Consider the following 18120-nt stretch of genomic DNA (forward strand, 5'->3'; position numbering starts at 1 on the left):
TTTCTCACTTTTTTTATGACAATCTTGGAATCACCAAATACTTTCAGATATTGGATATTCAGGCCTATTTCTTTATAGAGCCCTTGAATTAATGCCTCATATTCCACAGTGTTATTGGTACACTCAAATTCTAGCCTACATGATAACATCATTTTTTCTCCTTCTAGACTAACTAAAATACATCCTGCTCCTGCACCGTCATTAGATTTTGATCCATCAAAATACAAAGACCAAAATAAAGGCTTATTTACAAGTTCATCTGCAATATTGACACACTTTGAGGTATCGGTATGGGATAAATTTTCGATTTGTGACATGACACTATTAACAGGAAAAGGGATTGTTGAGCATTAACATTCCCAAAAAATGATTCAGCCGAATAGTTTCTAAGAATGTTATTATTGAAGGCTACAGGTTGATTTTCTCCCTCAAACTCAGTTACTGTATGAGTCAAATGTTTTTCACGATCTATTATGATTTTATTTGGTTTCCCATTACAGGGGAGCCACATGTGAGACCAATCAGTAGAAATATAACCGTGAAGTTTTTCAGACCAGTCTTTGCTAAGGATCAAATCGTAAAACTTAGGGATGTCAGCAATTAATATATCAATTCTTTGGAGAACCCAGGGATCAACTAATAATCTGATAGTAACTGAATTTATTTCTCCTAAGACTTGTACTTTAGATCTATCTAATTGAACAATATGAACTGCAAACTTCTGGGGCTCAATTTTTAACTTAGAGAAAACCGAGGCTAGCATTATATTTGATGAAGCCCCAAAATCTATCAAACAGTTGTGCAAATTTCTATTGTAGATCTCATAAGTCAAGAGAAAAGGAGGAGTATGAAAATTTGACCTATCCCCAATTAAAACAACATCAGTAGCATCTACCTTATCAGATGGTGGCTTACCTGATCCTCTAGCAACCTTGGATAATACACTAGTTGGAAGAGGAGAAGAAGGTACTGCATTTAATTCTTTAAGCAACAACTTTTGTTGATGTTTGAGCTTGTTGAGTTCATGTAAAGAAATATTTTCTCAAGCCTTCTTCATGTTTTTGACAATGTTATAGTCCATGGAATCTGAAACTACTAGCTTTTTAGAAGACGAGGGAGGATTGGAGGATGATGGTTGATTGTGGGGAGACACAACTGAATTTTTCTTTGTAGGAGCTTTGTCTTTAGTAATAGGAGTTGAGTTTTTCTTCTTAGAATTTGCTTGATTAGGCTCTGCTATACTTTTTCTCCTGGTGTTTACTGGGAGAGCTTCCTGTTCACTTTCATTATCAGAGTTGGGTAAGATAAAGTCCCACATTCCATGACATTCAACTGTTTCATCTTCATCCATTTCTTCAACTGATAAAACATTATCTTCATCTTCATCATCATCCAGATCAGATTCTGCATTAGATATAGCATTAGGTGGTTTAGGATCAGTTGGCTGATTTCTTTTAAAGTTCCTAAAAGGTTTTTTTGTAGAAGTCTCAGCTACCTGCTTTTTTATTTCAACCATTTCATTAGACATAGTTTTAAGAACTTTTTGTAAACCTTCCATGTCATATGGATCCTTGACTGCTTTCTTCTTTGAATCATCTCTAAAGGTAACCTTCTTGGATTTCCTTTCTTTTATAGCGTTTTTCTTTTCCAAATATAGGATACGTTTTTCAACAGCGATTGCTTCCTTCATATTTTTTGTTAATGTTGGTTTAGCAACCCTATCAACGAAAATGGTTATGTTTGAAGGCAAGGCAGAAATATACCATTCATTCCAGACTTCTTCACTAGGCTTGGATGTCGCAAGAATTTTATTCAACAACTTATTGAAGTGTGAGTTGAAGTCTTTGATGGGTTCCTTTGATTTGGATTTAAGATTGGAGAGATCATTGATCAGAGTTGCTGTAGATCTATCGTCTCCAAACTTAGTTAGAAATTGCTCCTGGAAAGCATCCCAGCTATTGATAGACCCTGGTGGCAACGAAAAGTACCATGATCCTACTACTCCTTATAGAGTGTATGGAAATAGTCTAGCTACAACATCTTCTTCCATTACTCCATTCAAGTTGATTGATAACATGAAATTGTTTATATGTTCTTCTGCTAATAGGCCAATGTCAGGATTAAATTTTGGTAACCATTTCTCAGGATGTTCTGGTAATTGGCTCAAAGGTGCAGGCATTTTGATAGCTCCTGGGTTGGTCCATGGCCTTGGTTGAGGTTGATTATGTGCCATTTCTGAGCTAACAGTAGAAGAGGGTGAAGAAGCAGTTGAAAGCGATTGGGTAGAGGATGTTGAAGTTTATGTTCCTATTTGGAATATGATCTGAAGTTGGGAAACAGATGGATGACCTTGCAATGGTATGGATGGAATAGATGATGATGAGGACAAAGTCTCACTGTTAGATTCTAATGGTGTCTTCCTATCCCTTTTTCGACTTGGCAGAGGGAATTCAACTGGTGGAATACCAAGTTTTCACTCTTTTCTCTAGTAAGTGGTTGCGATGGGATATATTGTGAAGTCACACTGCCTTGGGATAAATTAGATTCTTCCTGGGATATTGAAAACCCTTGGAGTTTATGAATCAAAGAGAAGAAGAATTATCTGGTGTGTTTAGGATTTCAGCAGTGGGTGTTGTATTATTCTTTTCAATTTCTCGCTTAGGAATAGGAGATTTAGAATGCGAAGGAGAAGTTGGAGGAGATGGTGAGGGAGTTTTACTCTTAGAATGGCCTGTGGATTTAGATTTACTTGCCATTCACAGTTAGGCCCTCCTTCTAGTGCCAAAAATGTTGATGCCTCTAAAATCGTAGCACCAACATTGGGGATAACCACCCGGTCCAGACCTTAGTACAACTCCTTTTCCGTTTGAAGTGGTGGCTCTGACTGGATGTTATGGGACCAGTTTCCCAATAATGTATGGTTTGATGAATGAAATGTATAACAAAGATGATAGGTGATTTGATCTATAACTCTAAAAATATACACATATATCTATATAACCCGGGTAATCTTATAACAATGCAATTTTTGATAATTCCTAGCAGACAAATAATCATATAGTTGGTTTACTTATCCATAGGAAGATGCATTTACATAATGATTACTTTTTTTAAGAAATTAAACAAAGTAATTATGAAAACATATCGCATGGCCTACTGGTATTTATTGCTGACATATATCTCTGATATAATAATTCTAAATCGTTCAAAAGTGACTCAATATAGAATTGCTTGAAGCATGTTAATACTTCAACAATGGTAAATTAAATGAAATGCTAATTACATAAAGAACAAGACAAAAAGAACAGTGATAGAAATATTGCATGCATTTGAGTCTTGATATGTAAGTAACATTCTGATTCCACCTTTTTAATCCAGAAACTTCCAGGAGATACAAAAATGCAGGTCTTGAAAAAGTTTTTTCACAAAAATCTAAAACCTTGATCCATTGCTCATAAAAAAAATAAGTTAAGAAGTGCAGAAGTAAAACTTCTCAAGTCTATTTTTTATATAAATTGAGGACCCTTTCTCCAATAACATGAAAGAGTTTATATAATGGAATTAAAACAAACTGTCTACAAAAATCACTGAGAGTTGTTGGAACTGCCACTTATTAAAATCTGGGATTTGAATTGCAAAAATAGTAATGCAATTGCATCTGAAAAGATTCTTCATATCTATTTCTTATCCTGTATTCACAACTGACAAATTGAAAGCATGTTTTGAATTTTCGGAGGGTGACTTATCCTGGAGTGTAGTTTTCACATGTACGTGGCATCTGAAAGCTCAGGGATCATGCGATCAACAACACTGGCAAGGAATTTGATGGTCATATTTTGACTGTGCGGCTTGACCAAAAAGGACCAGTACACATCCCAGTTAAGGCTTTGTATTCTGTTGAGCTGTTCATCTTTGGTAGCCAAATCCTTCTTCCATTGATTTTCTAACACTTTCGCTTTTGGAAGCTTACTTGGGGAACAATCGGAAATTAAATTGGCTCCATATAAACCATCATTTATCATTTCAATCACATTATTCATTGTAGACCTAGCCCTGGAGGTAGCCCTTTCTGCCTTTATCAGCTGTGTTTCCCAACCTGAAAATAATATTTCTTTATGCGACTCTTGAATTTTTGGTAGGTTAGCAACTATTCCTTCTACTGTGCTTTGCCAAGAGAGGTAATTTGTGACCTTCTCATCTACATCCTCAAATTATAATCTGGTATTAACTGCTTGATCGATCAGTGATGTAGTTATGATGCATAACGGGTCGATAAGAGATATTTTATGGCAAAGTAGATTGAGCTATTGAGATAAGGCTTTATTTTCTTCTAGGGCTTCCTTCTTAAATTCCTCAACCTTGGGATAATCTCTGAACTGTTCTATACAGAGTTGTAACTATGTGATTTTCTCCTATTTAGTCTTGATTTCTTGTTGATGTGTCAATTGAAGCTGTTCGAGCTTTTGAGACAATTGTTATTGTTTTTGGATGGCATGCTAGTCGATCTTCTGTTTCTCCAGGTTTAATTGTTCCTCAAGCTGCTCGTTCTTTTGTTTTTCTTCTACCAACTGTTCTTCAAGCCGATTAATTTTCTGTTGTTGTATTGCTGCCTATTCCTCAAGCTGATTAATCCTTTGATCCTTTTCCTTGAACAATTGGTTAACCTTAGTTGCCTTATCAATTGTGGCGGCTGTGTATGCCCCTGCAAATTGAGATAACTTAGTCAAATCCTCAAAAGGATTGACTTTTGAATCCTTCCATAAAACATTCATAAATTCAGATTGAGGAATTGTGGAGGACGTTTGGTCTATTTTCCTCTTCTTTCTTTGTATTTTGACTACAACCCTGTGTTTTGGACTGTAAAATACATCCAATCGTAGTATTTCCTCAATATTCAATATAATTTATCTTGAAGGGTTTTCAGGAATTATTTCAATCTCTTTCTGAGCTATGTCTTTATTGGGTGTTACTTCAATCACACTATCAGGAACGGTGGGCCGTTGAGTTGCGGGCGATGCTGATGTGGTAATGTTTTGGGGGTCGCTCTGGCTTTTGATCTGCTGATCAAATTGCTCCCATTCTTTTATCAAGATGGGGTCAATATGAACATCTGTGCTAAGGGGTTCACTGGTCTTTCCACCTGTTTCCCCTTCCTCAGAAATCTCTTCAATAGTCTGCTCCCCGTTGTGCTCTGCTTGTTGAACAATAGGGGTAGTATTTAGTAAGTCTAGAGGTACTGTTAGTAACCTCTGTGTCCTATATTCCATGAATTTTTCCATCTTCTTGGCTCCCAATTTGAATCTTTCTAGATGACTTACTTGTGAGAATAATTTCGCTGAAGTGAATAAGTCATCAAAATCATCCTTCTCATGTATAAATTTACTAATTTTCACCTGACTGGTGAAATTGAAAGTGACCTTGTTTGGATCATATTGTCTTTTAGGAATTACCGCTAGACCCAGATCCTTTGTTTTCTCTGCTTCTTTCTCAGCATGTTTAAAATCATGCAATGTGTAAGTGCCACAGCAGAGGGGAAATGGAGGCCATACTTGTTTCTTAGAATCTTTAAGGTTTCTAGACATCCCTTTTTCCACTATCTGGTAAGCTATTTCCCTAGCTAATAGCTTATCAGGGATGTAGAGTGGAAGGACATGAGGGTCAGTAATACTGCCAAAAATCATAATATAAGTGAACTTCTCCTCCCCGAACCAACTGCCGATTGAAGTTAAGTCAATGCTGGCTTTGTCAGATAGCCGAGGAGCAGGTTTATTGAAGATGGCTTGATGGACAGGTAAAATGAAACCATGCCAAATCTTGTATAAATTATTCTTGTAGTTAGACTTCCATAAATATTTATGATAAATATGAATGGCGTTTGGATCCTTAACAATCCATTTCCAACCTAGGATGGGAAAGTCGAAATTGAAACAGATCGTGTCCATTATGTAGGCACTCATATAGAATGGGGGCACAATTCTGGTGGAGACAAATCTGTTCCTTCTATAATCTAGTATTTGACTGACCATTTTATCTGATAGAATGGTTGCCCAATCCATAATAAAGGAGTTGATTGATGCTTCTATTAATGGAACCATTTCTATAGAAAATCTAGTAGAATCGGGGCTTCCAAAGAGCCTACATACCATTGCAGCAACATAACAATATGGAGATGCTAAGGAGTCCACAGAGTACATACCAGAGGATTCATGTTTATGCTTGTTTGGAAAATGTCTCCACTGTTTGATAGGGTCTGACTCTATGTCATTCTCCTTAGCGAAATGATGCAGGAGCATGACACTTGGAGGGAAAAACTTCAAACTTATTCCAAAAACACAAAAAAATCTACAAGCAAAGGAGTGAGATCCTTTAGCCATCAATTTCCACGTTTTTCTAGTTTAGCATAGAGGTAGAATCCAGGAATAAATCATGTTGTAATGAATATTAATAGTTAGGATATAGTGGAGGTTCTCGAGGAGAATACCTCGCTGAACTGATAAGATTAGTTAAGCATAGTGGAGGTTCTTGAGGAGGATGTCTCGCAGAACTGATAGTTGCATTAAATTAAGCCTCTGATTTAGGGATCTGGTTGTTAATACGAACCAATATAAATGTAATTTGGATGCTATTGTAATGGGATTTTGGACTGCATGCTTTTATCACATAATTCTCAAAGGAAGAGGGGATTCTCTATGTATTGGTCGATCCCGGAGGTGTGGTGGTCTCCGAAAGCCTTCCTGTGCATCTGAACTGTGTTTGCCTATTAACTGGTATTTATGCGTGTATTGGTTTTGTTTCTTTTCTTCTGAGTCTTATTAATGGTGGTTCAACCTTGTTTTCCAACTAACACTTAGATTTAAGCCTGTTGGAGTGGTTTCCCTTCATACTGATGTGCCTGTTTCCCTCATAAGCATTTTTGAGTTCCACAGACGGAAACTCTGTTTACATAGGAAAACCGTGAAAAGACTTAGCCAGAATGAAGTTCCGGACTTGAAACCTTATTATACCTGGCTTATAACCATATTGGGTCCAAACCAATATCGCATTGCTGAACTATAGTGGAGAGGAACTAACCCTTTGGAGCACTGAAAGCCAATAGTGCTATACTACCAGATCTAAAACCTTATAAGGGTGGTTTTTATAATATATCAGGTCCACGCCTTATCGGATCGCAAGACCCAAGCAGAAAGAGTTTGGCAAGGAGACTTTGGAATCGCCGATTGTGATTTCCAATAGCACTACGTGTTATCACATTGGGGGAGGAGCATTGGAAGGGCCGATAGTTAAAGCGCCGATAGTGTTATTTGTGTATAGTGCATTCCTTTGAAAACCTGCGCCGATAGTGTATCTCTGTATTAATGTTTCCCTTTGTAAAAACCCACCGATAGTGTAATTTCTTTGGAAATAGCACTACGACCATTTATAACCACTGATAGTGTATTTTATACACAATAGTGTTAATTCCATTCAAAAACCCCTTCGATAGTGTATTTTATAATTCCTATGGAATTATAGTCCCGATAGAGGAAAAGAGGCTCTATGATATAAATTATGCCCGATAACAAGGGTTGGGGCGATTAAGGGAGAAAGAGTGGAGATTTTGAAGAAAAAAGGGAAATTTATGAATAGTCTATCTAGAAATAGATGACTGATACTCCAGTGTAGGAAGCAGAAGGAACTCCACCAGAATTAGAGGAAATTATATCAGGATTTGGGTGTTTGTCTATATCGCCTGCACCTAGGCCACCAGGAAAGCTTCCAGGAATGATTTGTTTTAGTGTCGTTGGGGATCCGACAAGTGACACATTCTCTTGAAATCTTCAGGTTTGATTGTCCTGAACATCCTCCCATTGGCTGTGAAGAAAGCTCTATTTGTGATATTAATACTTTCGATTACCCATCTCACTAGATCATTATATGGTAAAACTTTGGCTTGGGCTGCTATTTTATGGAGGAAAGAGCTGGCCAAATCATTGAGTGTGCTTTCTGTTCGATCAGTTCCATCAGCTGTTGCTTCTTCTTCTATCTCCGTTGGATTTTCTACTTCAAGTAAAGCATATATGCCTTCCCACGAGATTTTACCAAGGCCTAGACAGGTAGTATCTGAAATTAACACCAATTTTGATGGTTCTTCTTCCACTATGATGGGGGCCTTTGCCTTTCAAGATCTCTTAGACATCTTGCCCAATTGTGCGATCCTTGATTATCTCTGCAAAATGAGGAAGACAAGCATAACAGTCGAAAAACTTGAGAGGAGATAATACAAAAATTACAGACCGAAAGAAATTACGCACATTAGATTCCAAAGATCTTATATTGTACATAGCAACCACGGATGAAATACTGAAAGGACTTAACCATAACTGCTCCTTAATGTTTTACTGTAACTTCGAATGTGAAACTTTAACGCTGAAGCCATATGTCGCATCGCAAGTTTTGTAATGGTCCTTTTTAGAATAGGTGTTTGGTTGTGTTATATTCTTTCCACATAGTTAATAAGGGGTTTGAGGGGCACTCGTAACCTCACTTTATGGGGTCCGGGGCAGCGCCCTGGAAAATTTTGGTTTTGGACCCTATGTTAGGTTGGGCGGACCCACCTATGGTTTTGTGCATGATTTTCACACGTTTTTTGAACGCGATGGTTTTCGGTCCATGGTATTGGACGTGATGGTTTTTGGTCCATGGTATTGGATGCTTTGGCATGTATAAATATGTATTATAGCATTGAAAGGAACATAATGAAAAATCGAACTGGTAGTCCCGGTTTTGGGATCCAGGGGAAAATATCTGTGTATATGTGTTCTACTCGCATTTTTTATTTTCTATGTTTTAGAATTCGTATGCAGGTAATTTCTGTATGGGGTTAAAACCTACATTTGGCATCAGAGTAGATTTGGCTTCAAGGGGATGCCTTTGTTGCTGAGGGGTTTTTCTCGGGCCTGTGGTAGACCCTGTTCAGTGGGAGATCTACGAGATCGATTCTGGTGGTAAAAGAAGATGGCGAGCAGTGGAAAGATAGAGATCGAGAAATTTAATGTTCAGAGTTTTGAGTTGTGGAAACTCAAGATGGAGGATCTATTGGTGGATAAAGATCAGTGGATCACCCTAGATCTGAGTACTAAACTAATGGGAGTGTCTGATGAAGAATGGAAGAAGTTGGATCAGAAGGAAAAGAGCACAATACGATTGTGTGTCTCAGATTTAGTATTGCTGAATGTATCAGGGGAAGCTACAGCAAAGGCTTTGTGGGACAAGTTAGGGACTTTGTACCAATCTAAGTCTCTAGTGAATAAACTGTTCCTATGGAAAAAGTTGTATAACATGAGGATGAAAGATGGAGACTTGGTGACAGAGTATTTGAATGGATTTAATACCATGGTAAGTCAGTTAGCATCTGTTGATATTTAAATTTCAGATGAAGATAAGTGCGTCAGTTTGTTGTGTTCTCTACCAGATTCGTGGGATAGTCTGGTTATTGCAATAGGTAGCAATGTAACTGCCTTGCAGTTTGATGAAATAGTCTCAGCCTTGTTGATAGAGGAGATGAGACGGAAAAATATGGAGAGCCAAAATGGTGATGCCTTGTCTGTACGAGGACAATCCCAAAACAGAAACAAAAATAAGTCATCGAGTGGGAGATCTAAATCTAGAGGGAGATCTAAATCTCCAGGAAAACCTGTAAAGGTGGTGTGCTGGAAATGCGGAAAGGAAGGCCACTTCAAAAGGGATTGTAAATCTAAATCTCCTAACAAAGGAAAGGGATCTGATGAGGCTCCTTCTGCAGAGGTGAAAACCACCTCAGATGAAGGTGGGGATGTGTACTTGGCTTCTTCAAGTACACATGTAGATCATGAGGCATGGTTGATTGACTCAGGTGCATCCTTTCACTTCACTCCCCATAGAGAGTGGTTCTGTGAGTATGAGAAATATGATGGTGGTGATGTCTTCTTGGGGGATGACAGGAAGGCTAGAATCATTGGTCGTGGAAAAGTAAAGTTGAAGCTACAAGGTGGAAGGGTTAGAACACTTCCGGGTGTTCTACATATTCCTGCATTAGCCAGAAATCTGATTTCTGTTAGTAAGCTAGATGATGCAGGTGTAAAAACAGTGTTCGAGAAGGATACCTGCAAGATGGTTCAGGGAGCACTGGTATTGATGTGGGGAGTTCGGATTGGAACTCTGTACAAGCTGTAAGGTAGCACTGTTGTTGATGGGTGCAACAGTTCCATGGTTCCTGAAAGTGGAGCAGAAAATCTAGTGGTCTCTAGAGAAAAGACCATGCTGTGGCATCAAAGGCTTGGACATATTGGAGAGAAGGGCCTTCAAATACTTCATGGTAAAGGTATGGTAGAAGGTATGAGTAATAGCTCTCTGGATTTTGATTTCTGTGAAAATTGTGTATACGGGAAGTAGAATCGGGTGAGTTTCCCCTCTGGTGGTAAGAGGGTGAAACATATATTAGAGCTTGTGCACAGTGATGTGTTTGGACCTGTGAAGGTTCCATCACTGGGTAAGTCTGTGTACTATGTATCATTTATAGATGACTTCTCAAGGAATACATGGATATATTTCCTTAAGAATAAATTTGAAGTCTTTGATAAGTTTAACAAATTTAAGGCTCTAGTGGAAAACTAGACAGAGAAGAAGATAAAGGTGCCGAGGACAGATAATGGTGGAGAGTTTTGCAGTAAGGAATTTGAAGGATTATGCAAGAAGTGTGGTATAGCACAGCAGAAGAATACTCCATATACACCTCAGCAAAATGGAGTTGTAGGAAGAATGAACAAGACGTTGATGGAAAGGGCAAGAAGCATGCTCAGTGGTGTCGGGTTAGGGCAGGAATTCTGGGCAGAGGCGGTGGATACTACATGTTACCTGGTCAATAGGCCACTTTCATCAGCATTGGAGGATAAGACTCCACAAGAGGTATGGACTGGTAAGAAACCCTCTCTTTCACATCTGAGGGTATTTGGATGTGATGCATATGTACATGTTCCAAAGGAGAAAATAACAAAGTTGGATAGTAAATCTGAAAAGTGCATCTTTATTGGGTATAAGGATGGTTTAAAGGGTTATAAGCTTTGGAACCCAGTAACAAGGAAGGTTATGTACAGTCGAGATGTGGTGTTTAGAGAGGTGAGAGATGTTATTAAACATGAAGTCCAACCAAAGGAACCTGAGAAGATAGAGTTTGAGCTAAAGGAGGAAGAATCAGACTCTACAACAGAGGAGGAATCAGAAGATGAAGAGCCACAAACTTCGGCTGTGAGAAGATCAGTTCGAGAAAGAAGGCAGGTAGAAAGGTATAGTCCATCTGCTTTCTGTTCAAATTTTGGTTTGTCTATTACTGATGATGGTCCCAGAACTGTGAAGGAAGCAGTGGATTCAGAGGATGGAAAACTCTGGAAAGAGGCCATGGTTGATGAAATGGCATCTTAGCACAAAAATGAGGCTTGGGATCTGGTGGAGTTGTCGGCTGGAAGGAAACCCACTGGTAGCAAATGGGTGTTCAAAAAGAAGACAAATGCAGAAGGAAAAGTGGAGAAATACAAAGATCGATTGGTAGCAAAAGGTTATTCCCAGGTGCCGGGAATTGATTTTGGTGATATTTTTTCTCTTGTTGCCAAGGTAACTTCTATTAGATTACTTTTATCTGTTGCTTTTGCTTTTGATTTTGAGGTAGAATAGATGGATGTGAAGACAACATTTCTTCACGGGGATCTGGAAGAGGAGACCTACATGAAGCAACTTGAAGGCTTTGTGGTGAAGGGTAAGAAAGAACTGGTATGTAAGTTAAAGAAGTCTCTATATGGGTTAAAACAATCACCAAGGATGTGGTATCAGAGATTTGATACATTTATACGAGGACTTGGCTTCACCAGAAGCAAAGCAGATCACTGTGTGTATTTTAAATTAACTGGTGACCGTGTTATTTATCTGGTCTTGTATGTGGATGATATGTTGTTGGTTGGAAATGACAAAGAAGTTATCCAGGATTTAAAGACCCATTTGTCCTCCAAATTTGACATGAAAGATCTTGGTGCTGCAAACTATATTTTGGGCATGGAAATTAAAAGAGATCAGGCAAAGAGGAAGCTCTAGTTAAACCAGAGGAAGTATGTCGAGACAATATTGCAGAGGTTTAATATGCAAGATAGTAAACCAGTGAAGGTTCCTATTCCTGTAGGTCTGAGGGTATCTGCTGAACAGTGTCCCAAGACACAAGAAGAGGAAGAAAACATGTCCCGTGTTCCATATGCAAGTGTAGTCGGTAGCTTGATGTATGCAATGGTCTGTACTAGACCAGACATTGCACATGAAGTGGGAGTATTGAGCAGGTTTATGTCAAAACCAGGGAAGGAGCACTGGACAGTAGTGAAGTGGGTTTTCAGGTATTTGCGTGGCACTAGTGATTATGGTTTGTGCTACCAAGGAAGACCAGGAATGGACAAAGTGTTGGATATTCATGGCTTTGTTGATGCAGACTGGGCTAGAGATCTGGATCAGAGAAGATTTACAAGTGGGTATGTGTTTAACCTATTTGGAGGTGCAGTCAGTTGGATGAGTAAGAAACAATCTGTAGTGGCACTGTCAACTATAGAGGCAAAATAAATGGCAGCCACTCATGCAAGCAAGGAAGCAGTTTGGTTGCAGAGATTGTGTTCAAGTATGGGGTTAGTACATGAAGCTATAAGGATAGACTGTGATAGCAAAAGTGAAAATTTATTGGCAAAGAACCCTGCATATCATTCAAAGACAAAACACATTGATGTTCAGTATCACTTTGTGAGGGATATGATAGAAGACAAAAATGTATTGCTGGTAAAGGTGGACACTTTGAAGAATACTGTAGATGCATTGACAAAATCTGTGAGCTCTGAGAAGTTCTCTTGGTGTAGAGGGACAATGGGCATTTCAGGGCTGGAAAAATGACTAAGCTCTCTTGTGGCCCCCTATGGAAAGAAAACAACAAGTGGGAGAATGTTGGGTTGTGTTATATTCTTTCCACGTAGTTAATAGGGGGCTTGAGGGGCACCCGTAACCCCACTTTATGGGGTCCAAGGTAGCACCGCGGAAAATTTTTGCTTTGGACCCTATTTTAGGTTGGGCGGACCCACCTATGGTTTTGTGCATGATTTTTGCACATGTTTTTTGGACGTGATGGTTTTCGGTCCATGGTATTAGACGTGATGGTTTTCGGTCCATGGTATTGGATGCTTCGGCATGTATAAATATGTATTATAACATTGAAAGGAACATAATGAAAAATCAAGCTGGTAGTCCTGGTTTTGGGATCCAGGGGAAAATATCTGTGTATATGTGTTTTATGTGTTCTGCTCTCGCATTATTTATTTTCCGTGTTTTAGAATTCGTATGCAAGTAATTTCTGTACGGGGTTAAAACCTACAATAGGTGCTGTAACTATGCGATTTGCAATTAGCGATTGCATTATTTTAATATTTGTGTAATAATCGCGTATCGCAAATCGGGAGTTACAAGCGCCGCGCTCAAAAGGTATATTTGCATAGTTGCGATTCAATGAGCGCTGAGCTGGCATGTGAAGATGACAGGTTTCAAACTTCGCAAATCATGTTATTTATTTATAATCGATTTATCCCTATACTACATGTATTCATAGTATTTTATAACTTGCTTTTATCGAGAGCGCGATATGTGATAATTAAATCACATTGGAAGATTTCAATGGAGTTTTTCAGATGCTTCCCTATGAATCAACGATATGTGATTGTGATAGCCTTATCACATCACAAGATTTCAATGAAACGTTATAAGTCATCCCTTGGGATATATGATGTGTGCGACGCGATAGTTTTATCACATCGTATTTATAAATGGCTTACTTTGATAAAACTTCACGTTGAGGGTTTTAATATGACTCTAATCGCATCACACTTTTCTAAATGGATGTTCACAAGTTCTAAAGAATTGTGATTTGCGATGAGCGGTCCTAAATACTCATAAAGAATTTTTTTATATGACTTTTATTTTATTTTACTCAAAAGTTTTATTGCTTTTATTCATATTCTAAAGCGGACCCATTTCTTATTTGGCATTATAAGACTAAGATTTAAAAATTGAAATGGGGGGGTTGTTGTATAGCACAACAAGTTACAGTGGGCTTCCTGCACTATGAAGGATTCTTGAACTACATTCACGTTCCTGCACTATGAGTCCAATGATTCTGCGTTGCTGCTCTTAATTGCTTCACCAGAACAACCTTTATTTTATTGAAGTTTCTTTTATCATGAATTGTATCTTCGGTGATGAAGTGATTTGGGTAGTAATATATTTGTGTATTGCTAGTTTGAAATAAGAAGTCAAAGAGGCTTGCAATGGAAATTAGTTGAATGCAACAAGTTCCCTTTGCCAATCTCTAATGGTTATGAATGAAAGCTAGTTTCAGGTGTGATTAGAAAGATGGTCTTAGTGCAGTTATCGAACCCATCAAGCCTTTGATATTGGCCTAGGCATTTGCACAATAGCAGAACGATGCCATTGCCTGCTATGTGTCAGATAATGGAGGCATCCAAACAGTTTGCAGCCACAACAAGTTTAGCAGAAGAGGATGCAGAACCACTACCATTTCTAAGGGAGAGTCCAGAAATTTCGTATGAGTTAAATTGGGCCCTTGCTTCCAAAAACGTTTTCCCAAAGGAGGGATCATTGATAGTTATGTGGGATGGAAGTCTGGTTGTAGCTGCAAATAATCATGGAACATGTTATGTTTGGAGGTTTATGCATGGAACATAGACAATGACGAACTTTGAGCCATTGCATAAGCTTCAAGCACATAATTCATACATTCTGAAATGTCTTCTTTCACCTGAGTTCTGTGAACATCATCGGTATTTGGCAACAAAAATCATCTGACCAAAATGTAAAGATATGGAATGTTGATGGCTTCACTCTGGAGCGTACACTAATAGGACATCAACATTGGGTTTGGGATTGCATATTTTCTATTGATGGAGCTTTCCTTGTTACTGATTCAACTGCAAGACTGTGGGACCTATCAAATGGAGAAGCAGGGGACCTATCAAATGGAGAAGCAATCAGAACATATCAAGGGAATCATAAGGTGACTGTATGCTATGCTCTACATGATGGCGCAAATGGTGCTTCATGTTGATGCCATGTTTGTATGTCCAATAGATTATAACCTATTCATTTGTGACACTATTATTCACATCCATGTCAATTGTCCAATGTAGCATGCCCCACACCTTGTACAAAAGCCTATCGCAACTTGAAAGACACCGATTTAAAGAAGCATGGTGCAATTTCAGCAGAACCCACCACTAGAATTAGCTGATATTTCCGAACCAAAATTCAATAAGCTTCTGAAATAGGTCACTTCTCATCTTTCATCCCTCCCAAACTCTCTGTCCAAGATGGAGCTGTAGGTTTATCTCCAAAGAGTGATGTGAAAGTGCAATGTGCATGTGATAATCCTTTAGTAGCTTCATATCTTCACAATATACTGTGTCAAACTCCAATTTGAAATAATAAGAGTGGTGTGTCTGAGACGCTGGTTTTAAATATATCTAAGCTTGTTTGGTCTATGGTAACAACCATGGAAGGAAGGGTACCAGTTGCTAGTGAATCTGATCGAAGGAGATACACGTCGATGCCAACCTATGAGCAGCTCACGCAAGGGGAAAATTGATCAGTCAAGTCACACCTTCCATCAACAGCTACTTCAGGAAAAGAGGAATGATTCACCAGAATCGTTCCCTCTTTCGACACTCAGTTCAAACTAATTCTTATTTTGGCAAATTGTTAAAACTAATAATCTTCCCTCCTGTATTTTAATTGGATGTTGAAAAGCCCCAATTTGTAAATCATTGCCTATATAATTTTGGGAAACTGCCTAGAGCGGGGCGAGTCGATCAATTAGTCAATTAATTAGATAGACAGGAATTAGGAAACTAATCTAGAGGCAGTGTGCACAAAAGGAAGCGCAAAAGGGAGGAGAAGTTGTCCCGATGTAGCAGCACATGGATTCTAGTTGTGGATCGCTTCTCCTACTTGCTGGAGTTAAGCCGATGTCTGCTTGATGTAAAGATTGTTTTTTAGGAGTTAATTGAAGCGATTTTTATCCATGAACTGTCTATTTATTTTCTGCATCTAATGGTGTTAATTTCTGTGTGAACCAGGCACTCAAAGAGGGTGTGAGCTGGCTGGGTTGGCTACCAGACCAACTCGACACTGCTCTCATATTTTAAACTAAATAGCATTTCAATTCTTATTTTCTTTGTGTTGGTTCACTAAGATGTCTTTTTATAGGCAATCTTAATCCCTACATTAGTTATCAACCCGAGGTAAGTCTTTTTATCTCAAGAGTGTCAGCACAATATATGCAATGAATCTAGAGGTTATCTAATGATGAATCATTGCAATCACTAATGGCTAATTCTTGAATTCAATCCACACAATCCTAGAAAGAACTATCTATGGAAGAAATACTCTTAACACACTCTGTAATTCTATGCAACTTGTTCTGAAATCAATTGAAACTGAATGCAAATAAGAATTACACTTGGAATTGTTCAAATAAACTTAAGGCTAATGTACTCAATCAAGTAAAGAAACTATAACTATTGAACAACATTGTTAATCTATAACAACCCAAATCAACTTGCAATTCCCAATTGAACAACAACAATAATTGAACAACAATCAGTAATTGAACAACAATCGGTAATTGAATAGAAAATAGCAATAAAGGATTCCTAAATAGCAAACGATCTATATTGAAATCTATAGAAGTTAATCAGTCTTATCTCCAAGATCTATGATAACATCAATTCAAATGAACAAAAATATGCTATTAACACTAATTCACTCATTCCAATCAAAGTGCTACTTAAGTATGTCACACAACTTCACTCTAAATCTAATTGAACAACAGTATGAATCAATATCACAAACCTTTACGATAAATGAAGTAACCAATGACTGAACATTAAATCAATAGCAAAGACTAAATATAAAAACTATAACACAAGGGAGCAGTAGAACTTCTTGTGACTGGGCCCAAAGTCGCCAGAAGCCTCTGCTTAATAAGAACTCAAAATATGAAGATGTATCAAATGCAACCTTCTTTCATTAATTGCAAGTAACAACTTACAGAGTCACCGATATAACAACGTATATGTTTTCAAAAAGAATAATTACAGATTATCAAAGTCTAAACTGTATCTAATTGCCTTTCGGCCCTATATATAACATAAAAGAGTAACTGGATAAAAGCAAATCCTCAGGATTAGGGGATCCTAAGGATTTCAAAATGCATAATATGATCATGTGATAAAATAACATTTTTCGAGCTGATCTCCTGCTTCCTTGTCTGCCCAAAACGCTTTAGCTTTTCCCTTTTATTGCCTAATGTTGTTCTGTCCACTGAGTGGCTTTTTCCCAGTTTGCATCTCTGCATACAAAACTTGCACTAGATTTGCCTATTCTATCACCAAATGCTTTCATCCATCTTTAGCTCATATTTTCCTCATTTTAATCTATAAACGAAGATAATCGTATAAGGATGAATGGTAAATGAAGCATTTTTTGAAGAGAAATCATATGCAACGTACTCCCTAACTTACCTTGTTGCACATCCTCGTGCAAGAAAATAGTTTATATGCAACTAAGTTAGGGAATAAGTAGGATATACTTCCTCCTTGTAATTCCTAAAACCATTTCTCTGCTTAAGGACAGTGAAAGCCTGGGTTACCTCTTGATCCTTCAAGTTATAATCACTGCAGTATTTGTCAGGAGGATACCATATAATTGGAGTTCTATAACAACATCCTATCCAATCTGGCCCCATCGTTAAAATCATATTACTATATTTGTAGAAACGGGAAGAGGTGGCTTGGAAGTTTCGATATCCAAATGGCTCTCGGCTCCTCACAATGTTACTAGAGACTTCCCACCTCTGCCTTGATGCAGACAAGGCTTCTTCCTTAATGTCCTAGAAATATTCCTTTCCGGCCTGAATAATATTAGTATGGAGTGGCCCCAACTTGCCTACAACACCGGCTCACTGCATAAACTGTTTATGCCTGACAGATAGGAGTAATGGCTATGTAGGCTCCCCTCTGA

This window comes from Pinus tabuliformis, chromosome 8, assembly GCF_031772625.1.
Source record: "Pinus tabuliformis cultivar Carrire ecotype Pingquan chromosome 8, CPIR1, whole genome shotgun sequence".
NCBI classification, from domain to species: Eukaryota; Viridiplantae; Streptophyta; class Pinopsida; order Pinales; family Pinaceae; genus Pinus; species Pinus tabuliformis.